At 43.2% G+C, this 20105-nt stretch overlaps 1 long non-coding RNA gene across 2 annotated transcripts in view; it reads right to left on the reverse strand.

The window, feature by feature from the left end:
* Positions 1-403: 403 nt before the first annotated feature.
* Positions 404-20105, reverse strand: part of LOC144339502 (uncharacterized) — a 45665-nt gene continuing 25963 nt past the window's right edge. For both annotated transcript variants that reach the window (XR_013414509.1, XR_013414508.1), the window contains one exon: positions 404-569. This is a non-coding gene — a long non-coding RNA (uncharacterized LOC144339502). The remainder of the gene's footprint in view (positions 570-20105) is intronic.

The raw sequence follows: 20105 nt of genomic DNA on the forward strand, positions 1-20105 counted from the left end.
TTCCCTTTTTCTCCTGTTCTGCTCTAAGCAACTTTCTGAATAGTGGGCTGATTGTACTGCATCTCTACTGCAGTCTAAGTTTTGGTTTTGCTTTTAAATTATCTGGCTAACTTCCCAGATTGTGCTATTGGTAAAGTGGAATATTTTGAAGGCTCTTTTCTCCAATCTTATTTTACTCTCAAAAGCATATCAAATAAAAATGTTGTGAGATTCCCTCAGGCTCTTTTTGGTTCCTGTCATGCCAGGCAAGTTGCACAGTGTTTGACTACCTTTCTTGTCCTCTTAATCGATCACGTTTTGTCTTGCCATTACTCATATTCGCCTCACTTTTGTTGTGCAAGTGACACAGCAGCAAAAAAAACAACAGAGACTGCGGCAGCTTAAAGAAAGAAAGTTTATTTGTCTTTCAGGGCAAAATGAAAGGAAATAATTGATGAAATGTCTGGATGACATCCAGGACTCTGGGTCTTCTCTCCTTCCCTTTGTTATGCCATTTTCAGTGTGTTATCTTTCATCCTCATGTCTGTCACTGTGGAACAAGATGGCTGCTGTATTTCAAGGAACCATACCTTCAGTCAAGGAAGAAAGAAAAGGGAAAGAATGGTGCTAACATCATCTACTTCTTTTTTTAGAAGAGCAAAAACTTTCCTAGTATCCCCCAGCAGATTTTTCCTCATATCTTGTTGACTAAAACTGGATCACTTGGCTTCTCTCTAACAGCAACAGAAGTCAGGAAAGCAAGTATCTAGTGACAAGAAAGTAACAGGGAGCCAGGCACAGTGGCTCACACTTGTAATTCTAGCACCTTGGCAGACCAAGGCAGGAGGATTGCTTGAGGCCAGGATTTGGAGACCAGTCTGGGCAACATACCCCTTCTTCATCCTCCTGCCTAACTTCCTGAACCGTTTTTCTTTCCTGAGGTGTCCCCAAAGGATAAGAACATGTAAGAAACCCTCAGAGAAGTGGAAATCTCAAATGAAAAAAAAAGATGGCACTATTAAAAAGTGAACATCTTGGCCAGGCACGGTGGCTCATGCCTGTAATCCCAGCAGTTTGGGAGACCAAGGTGGGTGGATCACGAGGTCAGGAGTTCGAGACCAATGTGGCCAATGTGGTGAAACCCCATCTCTACTAAAAACACAAAAATTAGCCAGGTGTGGTGGTGCTCGCTTATAGTCCCAGCTACTCAGGAGGCTGAGGCAGAAGAATCACTTGAACCCTGGAGGCAGAGGTTGCAGTGAGTCAAGATCAGCCTGGGCGACAGAGTGAGACTCCGTCTCAAAAAAAAAAAATTTACATGAGTGGACACTAGTGTATAATTATTTTGATAGGATTATCAATTAAACATGGTGTATTTAACAGTTTGAAAATGACACAAGCTTGCTCCAAAGTGAGCACGAATCTCTTCACTGAAAAGCTAGCTTACTTTTGGAAGCAGTCATGTGATGCTCTTGCTAATAAGCATAACAATGTTGAAAAAAAAAGGTTTCTCGTCATTCTCAGCAAACTATCGCAAGAACAGAAAACCAAATACTGCATGTTCTCACTCATAGGTGGGAATTGAACAACGAGATCACTCGGACACAGGAAGGGGAGCATCACACACCGGGTCCCACTGTGGGGAGGAGAGAGAGGGGAGGGATAGCATTAGGAGATATACCTAATGTAAATGACTAGTTAATGGGTGCAGCACACCAACATGGCACATGTATACATATGTAACAAACCTGCACGTTGTGCACATGTACCCTAGAACTTAAAGCATAATTTAAAAAAAGAAAAAAAGAGGTTTCTCACTTTCTTAGCAGCATTACTTATTATGCACCAAATTTCAAATATATATTTATCATGTGCTTAGATTAAATGTATTAAAAGCTACTATGTCATCAATACTCTAAATTTCTTCTGCAAAAATATAAATGTTTATTTATAAGTATATTTATATTTATAAGCATGCTTGTAGGTATATTTATACTAATGTATAATACATAATATCATATAGTATATATTTTATTTTATATATATATATACACACACACACATACAATTTTGCATAACCCAATGAAAAGCCTAGAATAACTACTTCTTTTGAGCCACAAAGATGTTGGGGGAAATAGAAATGTTTCTACTGATTCAAGTATTTCATTCTTTCTTTCTTTTCTTTCTTTTTTTTTTTTGAGTGGAGTTTTCTTCTTGTTCCTCAGGCTGGAGTGCAATGGCACGATCTCGGCTCACTGCAACCTCCGCCTCAGCCTCCCAAGTAGCTGAGATCACCACCATGCCCGGCTAATTTTTGTACTTTTAGTAGAGATGGGGTTTCGCCATGTTGTCCAGGCTGGTTTTGAACTCCTGACCTCATGATCCGCCTGTCTCGGCCTCCCAAAGTGCTGGGATTACAGGTGTGAGCCACTGTACCTGGCCCTTTTTCCTTTGTTCTTCTTTTTTTGAGACAAAATTTCACTCTTGTCTCCCAGGCTGGAGTATAATGGTGTGATCTCAGCTCACTGCAACCTCTGCCTCCCAGGGTTCAAGTGATTCTCCTGCCTCAGTGTCCCGAGTAGCTGGGATTATAGGCGTGCACCACCATGCCCAGCTAAAACTTTTTTGTATTTTTAGTAGAGATGGGGTTTCGCCATATTGGCCAGGCTAGTCTCGAACTCCTGACCAGAAGTGATTGGCCTGCTTTGGCCTCCAAAAGTGCTGGGATTACAGGCATGAACCACTGTGCCCGGCCAGGTATGGATTTTTAACGACAGCAAAATCTATGGGAATCTAGTATTTCTCACTATATGAAGTAATGTCATTGAATATAATTTAAGTTGTAGTGTAATTAAAAAGGGTATAAATGGTTCTATTCTTCCAATGCTGACATTTTATCCCGAGCCCTTTCTTCTGACATCATTGGTCAATTATTTATGGGTTTTCCATGGCTTCCATATCTTGTCTATCACCAACTGGTTTCTGAGACATGAGTGGTTTACCCCAGAAGTGATTATTCAAATTCTGTGGTTGCTGGGCTTTGTTCTTACATCTAATGTAGTCAGCTAGATTCTGCTCCAGGAAGAGATAACAAAAATTACTGAAACAACTTGTAAGAAGCAGCCAGCTGCATATTGACCTTCAACTCCCACGGGTATCCCTGGCAAAATGATACAGTTACTTAGTTTCCAGAGTCAAAATTATCAATAAAGCCCAAAGGCTTTCTCTCAGTAGACAATGGGTATGTGTTTCAGTGTTTGGGTGTGGGTGTGTGTTTGTGTGTCACAAAGAGAGAGACTTTCAAAAGACAAGGGATGTGTGCATGAGTAGTGTGTGTTAGAGAAAGAGAGAGAGAGAGAGGAAGAGAGCACAGCTCGGTTAGAATGGTGAGGGGAGACCCAATGTTAGTTTGTTTCCAGGACTTGATGGAGATTATTGGTTTTTCTTTGAAAGCCCATTCCTCAGCCTAGGTAAAAGATTTTCCTAGTGATTCATTAACATCCTGTCCTTCTGGGGGAGGAAAAGACAAGAAAATTTAAGGCAAGATTCCAGGCTGGAAAAGAGCTGTTGTTGAGACAAAGCTTTGATGGAAGGTGAAAGCAGGCCTGGAACCATGTGTGTCATAGTGATTATTTTTTATGGCTCAATCTCAAAATGCCTCTGCTACTTGTTAGTTTGGGGTTTGGTGGGACAGAAAAGAGGAAGGCTATGAAGAGAGTAAGGAACAAAGAGGGAGAGATTGCAGAAAACTTTTGAAAGCAATTGAAGCTTGATAATATTGGATGTGTCCTGCCTTTTTTGTTGTTGCTTTCATTTGTTGAAGCATTTCATAAATAGATCACATGTTCACAATAGAAAAGTGAATCTATTATGCAAAATGTCCCAGTTGGAAACTTGTAAGTTCTGAAGGGAAAATACTCTTTTTCAGCTTAATTCCCTCTGGCAAAATTTCATACAAACAGACTGCTGTGTGACTGTTTGGAACTGTTGTCAAAACCAAGTTCTAAGGGAAATGAAAGTATCTTTTGGTCTGTGCACAACCACTTCTTTATTTTTCCCTTTGCCATTTACCAACTTAATGCATCTGTGTTGACAGCTAAAGACTGAAGATTAAATTAGAGGACAGCTTCTATTACATTTTAAGATTATGTTAAACACTTGAACACATTGCAAATCTCTAAGGTGGAAATGACTCCCGTAATCTTTCATCAAGATTTATAACCACCATTTCCTTCACTGACAGTATTAAAAAGCTAGCGTGGTCAGGGAGTGTTCCAGCCACATTGGCAAGAGGATATGATTATATTCTCCAGTGGAAGTTGTAACTTCCGGTTGCCTTTTTCCCTGTGAAAACAATGATTTCCGGTTACCTTCAAGAGTACTGTGACTTTATGACACATCATTTCAAAAAACCAGCTCTGTGGTTGTTGAAGGGGACCCAGGAGAGATGATGAATTTATCTTTCTTTGGAAATCAGATTTTTCTCTCCTGGAAGACAGAATAGGAAGTAACATTCTAGGCTGGCACCCATTATTGTGCAAGAAGATTTGGACTTTATCAAAAGTGATGATTAATTGAATTTACATCTCTGAGTATACCCCTCCCACTCCAGCACTGGTTTTTATTTTTCTTTACAGAAAATGTATTTCTCCTTCTTCAACCGTGCACTGTGCATATACCCATTGAAAACAAAACAGTCACCAGTGTTTTTCATGAAGGCTTTTGCTGAAAAAGAAATCAATCTCTTCTCACTTTTATGTTATCAACAGAGAAGAAAAGAGATGAGAAAGCCAGAAAGATGAATAGCATTCCTATCTTTCTCATTCTTGCTTTTCTTCTCCTGTTAGTGTTCATTCCTTGACTCTTCTATTTTTACTTTTTGCTGTATTTATATCTTCTTTTTTGTTTTCTATCCCTTTACTTTGCTTTCCCTTCCCAACCCACATACCTCCTTTCCTCTCCTGGGAGGAGGAAAGAGAGAGTAGAGAAACAGCATGTAGTAACAGCTATGGAATTCTAATATTTTCTCTCATATGGGGGAGGGAGCTAAAAGGTTGAGTTCACAGAAATAGAATAAAATTGTGGTTACTATGGGCTGGGAAGGGTGGGGGATGGGAGATAGAGATTGGATACGGAATACAAAATGACAGCTAGATAGGAAGAGTAAGTTCTAGTGCTCTATAGAACTATAGGGTGACAATAGTTAACAATAACTTATTGTATATTTTCAAATAGCTGAAAGAGATGATTTTGAATGTTTCTGTTTTGTTGACATAGAGTTTCACTCTATTGCTGGGATTACTAGCATGAGGCATGGCATCCTGTGGATTTTGAATGTTCCCAAAACAAAGAAATGATAAATGTCTTGAAGTGATAGATACACTAATTACCCTGATTTAATCATTATACATTGTATACAGATATCAAAATGTCACGTTGTACCCATACATATGTACAATAATGTACATAAATATGTACATTGTATACAGATATCAAAATGTCACGTTGTACCCATACATATGTACAATAATGTACATAAATATGTACATTATTCCTTGTTAATTAAAGATAAAATAAAGCCAGTCACAGTGACTCGTGCCTGTAATCTCAGAACTTTGGGAGGCCGAGGTGGGTGGATCACTTAAGGTCAGGAGTTCGAGACCGGCCTGGCTAACATGGCAAAACACTATCTCTACTCAAAATACAAACATTAGCTGGGCTTGGTGGTGGTATGCACCTGTAGTCCCAGCTACTAGAGAGGCTGAGGTGGGAGGATCAGTTTAGCCCAAGAGGAAGAGGTTGCAGTGAGTCGAGATTGAGCCACTATATTCCAGCCTGGGTGACAGAGTGAGACTCTTTCTCAAAAAATAAAATAAAATAAAACATTTTGCCCACTTAAAAAAATGGATTGTTTTAATCCAAATTATGTATTCTGAATATAAATATTTTAGATATAAATATATCTGGATATAAATCTTTTATCAGATTACCCTTTCTTCCATTCTATGGGTTATATTTTCTTTTTTTTTTTTCCCCCACCCAGGCTGGAGTGCAGTGGCCCGATCTCAGGTCACTGCAACCTCTGCCTCCCAGGTTCAAGTGATTCTCCTGCCTTAGCATCCTGAGTAGCTGGGATGACAGCCACCCACCACCACTCTTGGCCAATTTTTGTATCTTTAATAGAGACGGTGTTTCACCTTGTTGGCCAGGCTGGTCTTGAACTTCTGACCTCAAGTGATCCTCCTGCCTCGGCCTCCCAAAGTGCTGGGATTACAGGTGTGAGCCACCATGCCTGGCTGATTTTCTTTATTTTGAGTGTCTTTCAAAAAGGAGAAGTTTGCTGGTGAGGCCGGGAGTTTGAGAGCAGACTGGCCAACATGGTGAAACCCCATCTCTACTAAAAATACAAAAATTAGCTGGGCATGATGGTGCACGTCTGTAATCCCAGCTATTTGGGAGGCTGAGGCAGGAGAATCACTTGAGCCCGGGAGGCAGACGCTGCAGTGAACCGAGATTGTGCCATTGCACTCCAGCCTGGGTAACACAGTGAGACGCTGTCTCAAAAAAAAAAAAGGGAGTTTATAATTTTCATTAAGTCTATTTAACCAATTTGTTCTTTGAGGAATTATGCTTTTAGTATTGTATAATATCTAATAAATTTTTGCTTAACCCAAGGTCACAAAGATTTTCTACCATATTTTATTTTAGAAAATTAATCACTTTAGATGATATATTTAAGTCTGTAATAATTTTTTTTTTTTTTCTTTTTGAGACAAAGTCTTGCTCTGTCGCCCAGGCTGGAATAGAGTGGCACAATCTCAGCTCACTGCAACTTTCGCCTCCTGGGTTCAAGTGATTCTCCTACCTCAGCCTCCCAAGTAGTTAGGATGATAGGTGCCCACCACCACGCCTGGCTATTATTATTATTTTTTGTAGAGATGGGGTTTCACCATGTTGACCAGACTGGAATAATACATATTTAGATCATTATTTTCATATGGTGCAAAAATGGATTGATGTTCTTTCTGTTACCTATGAATTTCTAATTGTTCTAACACCATTTGTTAAAAAGACTATTTGTCCACTGAATTGCATTGCATTTGTGCCTTTGTCAAAAACAGTTGTCAGGACTGGGCGTGGTGGCTTATGCCTGTAATCCCAACATTTTGGGAGGTCAAGGTGGGCAGATCACCTGAGGTCGGGAGTTCAAGACCAACCTGGCCAACATGGTGAAACCCCGTCTCTACCAAAAATACAAAAAATTAGCCAGGCGCGGTGGCTCACGCCTATAATCCCAGCTACTCTGGAGGCTGAGGCAGGAGAATCGCTTCAACCTCAGAGGCAGAGGTTGCAGTGAGCTTAGATTACACCACTGGACTACAGCCTGAGTAACAAAGCGAGACTTCGTCTCAACAACAACAACAACAAAAAGTTATCAGGCCAGGAGCAGTGGTTCATGTCTGTAATCCTAGCTTTTGGGGGGCTAAGGTGGGTGGATTACTGCAGCCCTGGAGTTAGAGACTCCCTGGTCAACATGGTGAAAATCCATCTCTACAAAAATACAAAAAAAAAAAAAAAAATAGCTGGACATGGTGGCGTGTGCCTATAGCCCCAGCTGCTCAGGAAGCTGAGGTGGAAGGATTAGTTTGAGCCTAGACAGTTGAGGCTCCAGTGAGCCATGTGCACACCACTGCACTCCATCCAGGGTTCTCAAAAAACAAATAAACAAATAAAAACTGGTTGTCAATATAAATATTTGGGTCTCTTTGTGGATTCATTTCTATTTCATTGACTTGTCTGTTTTTTGGTTTTTGGGTTTTGGTTTTTTTTTGTTTTTTTTGTTTTTTTTTGAGACAAAGCCTCGCTCTGTCGCCCAGGCTGGAGTACAGTGGTGCAACCTTGGTTCACTGTAACCTCCACCTCCCAAGTTCAAGCGATTCTCCTGCCTCAACCTCCTTAGTAGTTGGGATTACAGGTGCACACCACCACACGGCTAATTTTTGTATTTTTAGTAGAAATGGGGTTTCACCATGTTGGCCGGGATGGTCTCGATCTTCTGACCTTGTGATCCACCCACCTCAGCCTCCCAAAGTGCTTGAATTAGAGGCGTGGTGGCCAACTTGTCTGCTTTTTTTGTATCATTAACACACTGTCCTGTTTACTAGAGCTTATAATGAATATTAAAATCAGGAGGAAAAAAAAAAAAAAGAATAGAACAACCAGGCAATGTCCTGGTGGTTCAGTTGGCCCAATTTGCTGTATCTTAAACATATATCCAGAATTTGATGGCTTACTACTCGCACTGCTACTGTTGTAGTTTAAACAACAGGGAGTTGAGTCCAATCTCTCTGCCCTACTGCAACACCCTGTTGCAGTGGTCCCCATATCTACAAAAAAAAGAAAAAAGCAACAACTAATTAAAAATAAAAATAAACCACTACCAGCCTGGCATGGTGGCTCAAGCCTGTAATCCCAGCACTTTGGGAGGCCGAGGCAGGCGAATCACCTGAGGTCAGGAGTTTGAGACCAGCCTGGCCAACATGATGAGACTCCATCTCTACTAAAAATGTGTGGTGGTGGGTGCCTGTAATCCCAGCTACTTGGGAAGCTGAGGCAGGAGAATCACTTGAACCTAGGAGGCGGAGGTTGCACTGAGCTATCGTGCCACTGTACTCCAGCCTGGATGACAGAGCAAGACTCTGTCTCAAAAAAAAAAAAAAAAAAAAAAAGGCTGGGCGCGGTGGCTCACGCCTGTAATCCCAACACTTTGGGAAGCCGAGGCGGGCGGATCACAAGGTCAGGGGTTCGAGACCAGCCTGACCAACGTGGTGAAACCCCGTCTCTACCAAAAATACAAAAATTAGCTGGACATAGTGGCACACGCCTGTAATCCCGGCTACTCAGGAGGCTGAGGCAGGAGAATCACTTGAACCCAGGAGGTAGAGGCTACAGTGAGCTGAGATTACACCACTGCACTCCAGCCTGAGCAACAGAGTGAGACTCTGTCTCAAAAAAAAAAAAAAGAGAGATTTATGTCTGTCTACCAGATTGAAATGTAGAGCATAGGGATTTGTCTCTATCCTCAACATCTAAAACAGTGCCTTGCACATTTGGCACTATATGTGGGCTGAGCAAATGAAAGTCATAACACCAGTACTATATGTAGCCTTCAACTACACTCTCTTCCGGGGACATTTGTGTGTTATAAGGCCGCACATCCTATGGTAGAAAGCCATATTGGAATGCTGATGACTTGACCAGGAGCCAGTACTTTCTCCTCAGTGACAGCTCTATAAGCCTGCAAATCCGGCTGCTTTCTTTTCCTTACCTCACTGGTTAGAAAGAGCCTGTTCAGTCACGTACTTGGCTTAAGCATTTTCCAACCAGAACAGTGTACATTGCCCTTTTCCTGAGTCCCAGTGCCATGGACTGTACCTGCTGGTTGAATTATGAGTTCTTATTAATAGTCATGATTCTGCCCCACATGAGTACTTTTATGTGTGGGCAGTCTTGGGACTTGCAGGTCACTCCCTTGGCTTCTTTCAAACTGGTCAAGTGGAGGAGGAAAGCTATAGCCTTTCCCAACATGACTTAGTGGACTAACCCATCATTGCTCAGACCGTCACAGAATCTTAGAGTATTAGAGTGAGGAAGACTTAAATCTTGGACTAAGCTGATATTTAATTTTTTTTTAAACCGCAGCAATATCTCTTTTTTTTTAAATTTATTTATTATTATTATACTTTAAGTTGTAGGGTACATGTGCATAACGTGCAGGTTTGTTACATATGTATACTTGTGCCATGTTGGTGTGCTGCACCCATCAACTCGTCATTTACATCAGGTATAACTCCCAATGCAATCCCTCCCCCCGCCCCCCTCCCCATGATAGGCCCCGGTGTGTGATGTTCCCCTTCCTGAGTCCAAGTGATCTCATTGTTCAGTTCCCACCTATGAGTGAGAACATGCGGTGTTTGGTTTTCTGTTCTTGTGATAGTTTGCTGAGAATGATGGTTTCCAGCTGCATCCATGTCCCTACAAAGGACACAAACTCATCCTTTTTTATGGCTGCATAGTATTCCATGGTGTATATGTGCCACATTTTCTTAATCCAATCTGTCACTGATGGACATTTGGGTTGATTCCAAGTCTTTGTTATTGTGAATAGTGCTGCAATAAACATACGTGTGCATGTGTCTTTATAGCAGCATAATTTATAATCCTTTGGGTATATACCCAGTAATGGGATGGCTGGGTCATATGGTACATCTAGTTCTAGATCCTTGAGGAATTGCCATACTGTTTTCCATAATGGTTGAACTAGTTTACAATCCCACCAACAGTGTAAAAGTGTTCCTATTTCTCCACATCCTCTCCAGCTTCTTTAAACCAACACTCTACTGAAAGTCCAGCATGTCAAACAAACGGAATTGGAGCTTCTCTGTTTGAAACAGAGACAGGGACCAGAGTCTGCTTGGTTTGACACAGCCTCTTCCTAGGGGATTCCCCGAGAAAATCTGCAGAGCCAATAGTTTTTATAGGAAACGGTGTGGAGATCCCAGGTGTCATCCAATGCCATTGCTTTGTAGATAAGAAAAGCAAAGTTCAGAAAGATAAAGGTATTTTCCCAAAGTTATATAGAAAATAGCTGTCCTGGAATGAGAATTCCAGTCTCTTACTTCCCAGTTTGTACCCCTCTCCTCACCATATACACCATGTTCTGCCAGCAGCCTACCACCCACTAAGTACTTACTGTGTGCCAAGCACCATGCAAGGTGTTTTACATTCACAATTTCATTTATTCCTGATATCTACCTTTTGTGGTACATACTATTATTTTCATTTTTCAAAAGAGAGACTAGGCTGGACATGGTGGCTCATGTCTGTAATTCCAGCACTTTGGGAGGCCAAAGTGGATGAATCACCTAAGGTCAGGAGTTCAAGACCAGCCTAGCCAGCATGGTGAAACCCCATCTCTACTAAAAATACAAAAATTAGCCGGGCATAGTGGCACGTGCCTGTAATCCCAGCTACTCGGGAGGCTGAGGCAGGAGAATCACTTGAACCCAGGAGGGAGAGGTTGCACTGAGCTGAGATCCCGCCACTGTACTCCAGCCTGGGTGACAAGAGTGAAACTCCATCTCAAAAAAGAAAAAAAAAAAAAAAGAGTGACTAGGCCTGGCACGATGGATCATGCCTGTAATCGTAGCACCTTGGGAGGCTGAGGTGGGCAAATCACCTGAGGTCAGGAGTTCAAGATCTGCCTGGGCAACATAGTGAAACCCTGTCTCTGCTAAAAATACAAAAATCAGCCAAGTGTAGTAGCACACACCTGTAGTCCCAGCTACTCAGGAGGCTGAGGCAGGAGAATCACTTGAATCCAGGAGGCAGAGGTTGCAGTGAGCCGAGATTACACCACTGCACTCCAGCCTTAGTGACAGAGATGGGAATCTGTTTCAAAAAAAAAGAAAAAGAAAACAACATGGAGGAACACCACATGGAAAACAGCTATAAGCTAAGCCTGGAAGTGGGAGTGTATTACTGGTATGTTCCATTTGGTATAACCCAGTCACTTGGCTGCACCTTACTGTAAAGAGTACTGAGGGGCCAGACGCAGTTGCTCACCCCTGTAATCCTAGCAGTTTGGGAGGCTGAGGCGGGCAGATTGGCTGAGCATTTGGGAGGCCAAGGCAGGTGGATTGCCTGAGCTCAGGAGTTCAAGACCAGCCTGGGCAACATAGCGAAACCCCGTCTCTACTAAAAATACAAAAAATCAGTCAGGCATGGTGGTGCATGCCTGTAATCCCTGCTACTTGGGAGGCTGAGGCTTGAACTCAGGAGGTGGAGGTTGCAGTGAGCCAAGATCATGCCATTGCATTCCAGCCTTGGTGACAGAGTGAGACTCTATCTCAGAAAAAAAGAGTACTGAGGGGCCAGGCACAGTGGCTCATGCCTGTAATCCCAGAACTTTGAGAGGCCAAGGGAGGAGGATCATTTAAGCCCAGGAGTTTAAGACCAGCCTCGGCAACATAGTCAGATACTGTCTCTACAAAAAAAATTTAAAAATTAGCCTATCATGGTGGTATGTGCCTGTAGTCCCAGCTACTCAGGAGGCTGAGGCAGGAGGACCACTTTAGCCCAGGAGGTTGAGGCTGCAATGAGCTGTGGTCCCGCCACTGCACTCCAGTCTGGGTGACAAAGCAAGACTCTGCCTCAAAAAAACAAAAAAACAAAAAAAAAAGAGTGTCGGTAAATGTAATCTCTAGCTTGGAAGGCACTTCCCTTTGACAACTTCATACTTTGAAAGGAAGGGCACAGACTTTCGGTGTACGTCTTGCTTTCTCTGCTTCACCAACTATGGGCTGGTACATACATATTAATACTATTCTACATTCAGTATTCTTTTTCCTGATGTAGCTTTTAATTTCCGTAGCTAGAGTCATAGTTGTGGTGAATCTTCATTAATTGTTTTTCATTTCCAACATTCAGCCTCCCTTTGGGCTTTGGAGAAATCCACCAATATCCCTATTATTATAAGACACTGTTCTTCCCAACTTTCTAAGACCAAGGGAAGACAAAGGGGAGATAGCCCCACTTTCTCCTGCTCCTAACAGTAGGAGTTCAAGCAAGGAAGCTAGGCCAATTGATCAGACGATCACTCTTGGCACTTTGAATTGGCAGAGTGTAATGCAAGAAGCATAGGCCTGTAGGTGTGCACTTGCAGAGTGGCAACAGTATCCACTGGTGGCCATGTTTTGTGGTCATGTCCAGCAACAGGTTGACATTTAGAAAGATAATGAGAACCCTAGCCAGATTGTTTCTGTGACCATTTCTGAAGCTCCCTCATTTCCAACCTGTTTCCAAGGATTTCTATCCTCCTTATTCCAGACCTGGTGGATCCTGTGAACCCCTTCCTGATAACCTTCCAGGAATCTCTCCTTTTGCTTACGTTATCCAGTGTTGGTTTTCCTTACTAGCATTCACCACTTCTGACTGGTACAAACCCTCTCAGAGCACTTTGTCTAAATCTGCTTCCATCAGTCCTATTGCTTGGTTAATTCAAATACTGCTATAAGGCTGTGCTTGGTGGCTCACACCTGTAATCTCAGCACTTTGGGAGGCTGAGGCAGGCAGATCACCTGAGGTCAGGAGTCTGAGACCAGCCTGGCCAATATAATGAAACCCTGTCTCTACAAAAAATACAAAAATTAGCTGGGCATGGTGATGTGTGCCTGTAATTCCCAACTACTCAGGAGGCTGAGGCAGGAGAATCACTTGAACCTGGGAGGCAGAGGTTGCAGTGAGCTGAGATCGTGACATTGCACTCCAGCCTTGGCGACAAGAGTGATCTGGGATGTAATCTGGGATTACAGACATGCACCATCATGCCCAGCCAATTTTTACATTTTTAGTAGAGATGAGGTTTCACCATGTTGGCCAGGCTGGTCTTGAACTCCTGACCTCCATCAAAAAAAACCCCAAAAAACAAAAACCAAATACTGCTAGGAACACCATGGTTATTGACAAATCTGGACCGTTTACTCCTGAAGAGCTGGAGTCAGAATTCCTGGCAGGACCTATGCTCTCTCCCTCTCTCTCTTTATTCATCATAAAGGTTTTATGCTTCCTGTGAGAAGGAAGGGGCATGGGCAGGAGGAGAGACAAGCAGCATGGCTTCCGCCAGCTGTTCCCAACCACCTCTTCAAGCAGAGCATAGGGGGCATGAAAGGAATTCTCTAGAGTCCTGCATGGTATCTAGTGAGGGAGAAATTTGGTGGGCTGCAACAAATTTGGGGTTTGTGTGTGTGTGTGTGTGTGTGTTCAAGAAGACAGTCTATACAAGATTCTACTGACCAGGGCAGAGGAGAAACGAGTCAATGACCAATTTGTTGGTCCATTGAACTTTAAAACCTGTATATCATTTTCTGTCTTTCAGACAGTCAAGCCTGTTGACCCTATCTCTCCCTGCAATATCTGAATGAACTTCTGCTGTCAGAGAGAGGAGCCAGGGTCTACGTTTTCAGGGCATTAACTATTAATGCAATAAATATGATCGATGTCCTTTTGAAAGGGGATTTGATCCCCCTGGAGTTATGGGGATTGGCTTTTGGTATTGATTGAATCCTGATTCAGTATAGATTTATTTTATTTATTTATTTAGTTAGTTAGTTATTTTGAGACAGGGTCTCACTCTGTCGCCCAAGCTGGAGTGCAGTGGCACGATCTTGGCTCACTGCAGCCTCTGCCTCCTGGGCTCAAGTGATTCTCCTGCCTCAGTCTCCTGAATGACTGGGATTACAGACATGCGCCATCACGCCCAGCCAATTTTTATATTTTTAGTAGAGATGAGGTTTCACCATGTTGGCCAGGCTGGTCTTGAACTCCTGACCTCAGGTGATCCGCCCACCTTGGCATCCCAAAGTGCTGAAATTACAGGCTTGAGCCACCATGCCTGGCCGTATAGATTTATTGATAATCTTTCACATAAGCAAACATCTGTGTACTCTAAATGGCTCTAGGCCCCCAAAGCTCATAGATACGAATGAGGTCATATTCACATACTACCCAAATGTTGCTAGCTCATAGTCCTCATGTGTGTATCTTTCCCTCTACCAAATCCATGTCTTTTTTTCTTTTGAGATGGAGTTTCGCTCTTGTCACCCAGGCTATAGTGCAATGGTGCGATCTCCACTCGCTGCAACCTCTGCCTTCCAGGTTCAAGTGATTCTCCTGTCTCAGCCTCCCAAATAGCTAGGATTACAGGCAGTGCCACCATGCCTAGCTAATTTTTGTATTTTTAGTAGGGACAGGGTTTCACCATGTTGGTCAGGCTAGTCTCGAACTCTTGACCTCAGGTGATCCACTCGCCTTGACCTCCCAAATTGCTAGGATTACAGGCATGAGCCACTGCACCTGGCCCCAAATCCATGTCTTATTTTCAGGTGATCGAAAAGCTGTTCCTCCTAAAAATCATATGTTGGAGCCCTAACCCCCAGTACCTGAGAATGTGACTGTATTTAAAGACAGGGCCTTGAAAGAGGTGGAGTTAAAATGAGGCTGTTAAGGTAGGTTCAAATCTAATCTGACTGGTGTCCTTATAATAAGAGGAAATTTGGACACACAATGAGACACCAGAGAGGTGCATGCACAATGAAAAAACCATGTGAAGATGCAACAAGAAGGTGACCATCTGCAAGCCAAGGACAGAGGCCTCAGAATGAAATTAACCTTGCCAACACCTTGATCTTGGACTTCTAGCCTCCAAAACTGTGAGAAAACAAATTTCTCATAGCTGTATAAGGAACCCAGTCTGTGTTATTTTGCTATAGCAGCTCTCGCAAACTAGTACAGTCCCTGGCTCTGACAATGATTGTTGAAACCTGTGTTAACCACGGGTTTTGGGTGCTTTGACATCTGCGGCTTTTTGCAGCCTGGAGGGACTGACTCTCTAATGGCTAGCCAATTCCTAGAAATAGTAAAGGTCTCACCTACTTTTTTTTTTTTTTACCTTTACTAGGTAAAAGAAAAAAAAACCTTTCACATGCAAACCAAGTAATCCAGAGTCCATGAGTCAATTGCCTCCTTTACTAAGTAAGCTCTCACTGTGCTTTCACACCTAGGAGGCTGAGGCAGGAGAATCACTTGAACCAGGGAGATGGCAGTTACAGTGAGCTGACATCGCACCACTGCACTTCAGCCTGGGTGACAGAGAGAGACTCTGTCTCAAAAAAATAAAATAAAAGAAAGAAAGAAAAGATAAGAAAAATTTGTATTTTTAGTAGAGACAGGGTTAAGCCATGTTGGCCAGGCCAGGCTGGTCTTGAACTCCTAAACTCAGGTGATCCGCCCACCTTGGCCTCCCAAAATGCTGGGATTACAGGCGTAAGCCACTGCACCTGGTGAGACTCCATCTCAAAAAAAAAAAAAAGAAAGAAAGAAATTTAAATTTCCACAGCAGGCTTAAACCCCAGAAAAATCTGTAAAGTAAGTGTAAGTGACTGCCCTTTGCCCCAGCCTGTTTTTCTGATCTGGAAGGATGGTGATACATCTGTTGACTTTCTCTTTGTTTTGAGATGGAGTCTCTCACTGTCGTTGCCCAGGCTGGAGTGCAGTGATGCGATCTTGGCTCACTGTGACCTCTGCCTCCCGGGTTCAAGCAATTCTCCTGCCTCAGCCTCCCAAGTAGCTGGGATTACAGGCACCTGCCACCACGCCCAGCTAAATTTTTTTGTACTTTTAGTAGAGACGGGTTTTCACTATGTTGGCCAAGCTGGTCTCAAACTCCTGACCTCAGGTGATTCACCTGCCTCGGCCTCCCAAAGTGTTAGGATTACAGGCGTGAGCCACCATGCCCGGCCCCATCTGTTGACTTTCAATCCTCTCTTTTCTTTTATTTTCTTTTCTTTTTAGAGACAGAGTCCCCACTCTGTCTCCCAAGCTGGAGTGCAGTGATGCGATCTCAGCTCACTGCAACCTCTGCCTCCTGGATTCAAGCGATTCTCCTGCCTCAGCCTCACGAGTAGCTGGGCTGACAGGAGTGCACCTCCATGTCTGGCTAATTTTTGTATTTTTAGTAGAGACGGGGTTTCACCATGTTGGCCAGGCTGGTCTTGAAATCCTGACCTCAAGTGATCCGCCCACCTCGGCCTCCCAAAATGCTGGGATTACGGTGTGAGCCACCACACCCGGCGGGCTTTTCTCTTTTAAGCTTACATTTATTGAGTGCTTTCTGTGTGCCAGATATTCTGCATAGATCCTGACAGTTCTTGGAAATTGTTTCCTGGTAACATACACACACACACACACACACACACACACACACACACACACACACTCTCTCCACACCACCCTTGGACGAAGCATTAGAGTTTGTACTAGTGTGGAAGGATTTTGTTAACATTTCAAAGTTGCACTTCATTGCTCATTAATCGTCCCATTAATCCTATAAAGTAAGTACTATTATTCCCATTTAACTGATAAGAAAAAAACTGAGGTTCAGAAAGGCTCATTACTTGCCCAAGATCATAAAAAGGAAATGAATTTAATGGCAAGCTGCGATTAGAACTCAGAAACATCTAACTCCTAAACTTACGAGGCTACGCCTTACCTGTTTTATGACTTGTTGTCCCACATCAAGAGAGTTACTGCCTACGTGGGGTAAAACATTTAGCCCAAGGAAAAAACATTTCTTGCTATGGTTGTCCAGTTTCCTTTGGACAGGACCAGAAACTAGCTGGCCTTAGAGGTCAGCACTGAGGTAGGTTCCAGGAATGGAGGGAGTCAGGGACAGTATCCAGATCTTTCACTAGTGGACAAAATCCAAAAGACAAGTACCAATATTGGAGCCAAAGAAGGGAGCTGTGGTCATTTCCAGAGAAACCATATCAGTATCAGATACCAGCGGCAAGTGTGAGGCTAGATACGGGAAATGAGACACAGGATCCAGAGCTCCAGAAATCAGAAAGATGTTAGGGAGAAAGAGGAAGAGATAAGAAGAGGTAAAAACCTCCAAAATATAGACCAAGAACAAAGGCGGGGTGTAGGGAGTTTGAATTAGATTCTGGCTAAGAAGAAGGAAGTAAGACAGCTTAGGATGGCAGGCTGTGGCTAGACAGAGGTAACTGGGAATGTCTTTATGGCACCCGTGATGATGGGGCTTGAGCTGGCCCTTAAGGGATTGGCAAGATTAGATTAGACCAGGAAGTTATTTCAGGAAACTGCAGAAACAAATTTTGTTCTATGCCTATAAGGGAACAGCAAGCTGATACTGTGGTTGCCAACAGTTTAACAAGAGACATTGCTCTGAGGCCAGCTGTTCCATGAGCACTCTTTTTTTAAAAAAAGAAAAACAGTCTCGTTCTCTTGCGTAGTTTGGAAGGAAGTGATCCAATGATCACAGTTCACTGCAGCCTCAAACTCCTGGGCTCCAGAGATCCTTTTGCCCTAGGCTCCCTAGTAGCTGGGACCACAGGCATACACCACCACAATTGGCTGAGTTACTTTTATATTTTTAAAGACAAGGCGTCCCTGTGTTGCCCAGGCTGGTCTTGAACTTCAGGGCTCAAGAAATCCTCCTGCCTTGGCCTCCCAGAGTGTTAGTATTACAGGTGAGAACCACCATGCCTGGCCTCATGAGTACTCTTGGTCTTTAATTCCCCAGTGGTTCAATAATTATGTCCATATTAAGGGACTGTCTGCATCTAAGCAGAGGGATCCAGGCTTATGACACAGGGCAGGGTTTCTACATATGGACGCCATGACAGAAGTGTTCTTCTTATAGAAACAACACCCCAATGTTTTATGGCTACATCTTGAACTCTAGGACATTTTTGTCAGTTTGTGCAGCAGGAAATCTATCTGGGAACTTTATCACCTTCCCTTCTTGAAGTGTTAAAATGTACATATTGCCCAACCTTAATGAGAGAACTCATTAAGGTTCTCTCTGAAAGAGCTTGGACATCAATAATAGACCAATCTGGGCTGGGCACGGTGGCTAATGCCTGTAATCACAGCTCTTTGGGAGGTCAAGGCAGGTGAATCACTAGAGCTCAGGAGTTTGAGAGCAGCCAGGCAACATGGCAAAACCCCATCTCTACCAAAAAAAAAAAAAAAAAAAAAAAAAAGCAGGCCTGGTGGCGCACACCTATAGTCCCAGCTACTTGGGGGGCTGAGGTGAGAGGATCACCTGAGCCCAGGAAGTAGAGCCTGCAGTGCGTCGTGATTGTGCCACTGCACTCCAGCCTGGACAACAGAGTGAGACCCTGTCTCACAAAAATAAAAGAGAGAGCCCCTGACTCCTGAGAAAGTCAGAATTATACCAAGTGCCTTTTTGTCCTTCACATGGAAGACCACGTTCCACCTTATTCTAAATGAAACAATGAGTGAGGCTTTGCTGTTGTTTTGTTGAGCTTTGGAATATGCTTCTACACTCAAGTATACTCACCTACCCTCCCACTCCAGCAAAAGTTTTAAAGTCCTATTAACTAAAATTAATTCCGAATTCAGAAATAACATCTGGGATAGTCAAAGGTGAACGTGTGACAGTGTAATGCTGATTTGCTAAAGAACAGACAGAGTACAGGACATTACTTTGGGCAAGTAATGCTTTGTCAGGACATAGTGTCTCCCTTATGAAGGGAGCAATGAAGCAGGTGGAATAATGCCTGTAATCGCAGCACTTTGGGAGGTCAAGGCAGGTGGATCCCAGCTAGCTGTGCACGAGGAGAGTGCGGGAACTCAAGAAACGTTTTTGGGTTGCTAATGGTCCAGATTCTCACAAGCCAGTCGATTGCAGTTCACTGTGAAGGATTTGTATTGGTGTAATACTGAGAAATATGTATTTGGTCTTTGACCTTGTGTGCTGGCACACAACTCCTGAAATCCTCGGAATATTCAGAGTGATAAGTGTCTTTCATACACTGAGTTGACTCAAGGCTGGCAGTCCCTAGGTAGTTTCAGGATGGGGGCCTGGTCACCAGAAGGAACAAGGCAGGGTTAGAGGGGGGTAGAACTTTCACCCCATACCCCAGCTTTCAGGGAAGTGAACAAGAACTCATCCATGTGCCAAGAGCATGTCCCCAACTTCACAGGGACAAAAGCTCCCGCACTCAGGGACCCTTCTAGAACTCACCCTGTGTATCTCTTCATGTGGTTGTTTATTTCTGTCCTTTAAGATATCCTTTGCATTAAATTGGTCAATATAAGTATTTCCCTAGTTCTGTGGGCTGCTCTAACAAATTAATCCAACACAAGGAGGGGGTTGTGAAAACCCCAAGTTAAAGCTGGTTGGTCAAATGTTCCAGAAGCCTAGACTCATGACTGGTGGGAAGGAGTGGGGGCGGACTTGCGAGACAGAGCCCTCATCCTGTGGTTTCTGATGCTATACAGCTGGGATCCACTGCGAAAGTGATTGCTTGCATGGTGTGTGGGGAGAAACCCCCACACATTTGCTCACAGAAGTTCATTGTTGTTGTGGTGTGAGAACAGCAGACAGATGGTTTAAGTTTTTTCCGACACAATTAGGGTTCAACAAAATACAGCAAGGCAATATCCTTTGTGTTCCTATTCCTTTTAGAAATCTTTTAAAGCAGTATGCAGGAAAAAGAAAAGTCCAAGAGCGACTAAAA

The sequence above is a fragment of the Macaca mulatta genome, chromosome 2 (assembly GCF_049350105.2).
Source record: "Macaca mulatta isolate MMU2019108-1 chromosome 2, T2T-MMU8v2.0, whole genome shotgun sequence".
Classification (NCBI taxonomy): Eukaryota; Metazoa; Chordata; class Mammalia; order Primates; family Cercopithecidae; genus Macaca; species Macaca mulatta.